This window comes from Mangifera indica, chromosome 3, assembly GCF_011075055.1.
Source record: "Mangifera indica cultivar Alphonso chromosome 3, CATAS_Mindica_2.1, whole genome shotgun sequence".
Lineage (NCBI taxonomy): Eukaryota > Viridiplantae > Streptophyta > Magnoliopsida > Sapindales > Anacardiaceae > Mangifera > Mangifera indica.
The window spans coordinates 11,832,441-11,833,986 of NC_058139.1; the positions used below are offsets into that span (position 1 = coordinate 11,832,441).

General features: G+C 33.0%; 1 long non-coding RNA gene across 1 annotated transcript; it reads left to right on the top strand.

Annotated features, from left to right (window-relative positions):
• Positions 1 to 661: 661 nt before the first annotated feature.
• LOC123212182 lies at positions 662 to 1,546 on the top strand. Its single transcript, XR_006501506.1, has 2 exons — positions 662 to 988; positions 1,324 to 1,546. It is a non-coding gene; the product is annotated as an uncharacterized LOC123212182 (long non-coding RNA).

Sequence of the window (1,546 nt, forward strand, 5' to 3'; positions counted from 1 at the left end):
TCCGAGCTTCTCTGGTTCACTATGATGAGCCAACTCTCCTCTCTCTGATTTTGGCTAACTCCTTTCACTTTCTTGTATCATGAGTCATGATCTCAAAATAGAATTGAAAACTTCACATTTTATACTTAATTCAATCTCTAACTTATGCCACATTCAAATATAATTATAATAAAATTAAAATGACAAAAATATCCCTATGAGATATATGTGGGTGTTGCAGATTGAATGTGTATACTTTTAAGTTCTTGCACTCTCTCAATATAGAATTGAAGCTTCATTTCCCTTTTATAAATCCTGCCACGTCTCAATTTTCCAAGTGCCACTTGTTATCTCTACGTGTTTCATGTGCCGCCAACCAGCGGCAAGATCATGGAGGTACAGCATGACTTTATTCACCATTTTCTTTTCACCGATTAGTTTAATTGCTACAAAATAGGGCTTTATATGTAGAGTAATTAATGGTGCAACCTAAGATTTGGTGGAAAAGCACTTTCCTACCCTTAGTTAACATTAAGAACATTTTCCCACCCGAATAATAACTCCGTTAACAGAAAAATTAGAATAGAAGGGTAAATATGTAATTTTATTTTGAATGAAAAAATCGAGAGCGTTGGGCTCAGCATCAAAGATATTTTCAGATTTCTTATGCTGCTGATAAACATTCGGTCTTTCTTACGTTTCAGAACCCTTTTTCTTCCATTTTCTTCCTCTCCTTTTGTTGAGATTTTTTTCTGTGATTTCTTTCTTCACATTTTTTTCTTACATTTTTTTTTCTCCTCTTTTGATTTTCTTCTTATCTAGGTGTTGCTTGATTCATAAACCCTAAGCCAAGTTCTGCAAAAACCAAAACACTTTAAATCTTAAACCCAGTTTTATCAAGTTGTATCATGTCGATTCGTGGCTAGTGTTACAAGTTTTGAAAGATGTTTGTGTTGTACATTAGACGATTTCCAACGGCGACAAGAAGACATGAGTGGTCAACTTCTGGGTGAGTTTCTCTCTCTTGTATGTGGTTGAAAACCTTTGCTTCTTTGTAATGTTAGTCTTTTCTAGGTGGGTTTCCATCAAAAGATGCTTTTGGAAGTTCTACTTAATTCATAAGTACTTTTACATATCTTTTCCTCTTTGTAATGTTAGCCAAAATAGACAAATAATTTTTTAGAGCATGAAATAAATTTTCAAAGTCTATTGGCAATAGGATTGTGTTGGTGGTGGTTCTTTTCAAGTTTAATGGACTACGATTGTGTTGCATGAGTTTCTGTCTTTGTATTATTATATGATGCAATTTTTGGATATATTAGTTACATATTTTGGCTATATTAGTTGCAGATTTTGGCCATTTGAGTTGCAGATTTTGGCTGAAACCATTGTAGATAAAGGCTTGCAAACTTTTGTAAAGCTGAAATCATTGTTCTGAAGAATACTGTAAATTACTTGTGAATTGTTGTATAGATGAAACTATTACTATAGAATTCACAAATGTTTGATGGAATTTTTTGTAAATATAACACCAACAATCAATGCAGGATTTCAGTCTCTTGTTCAA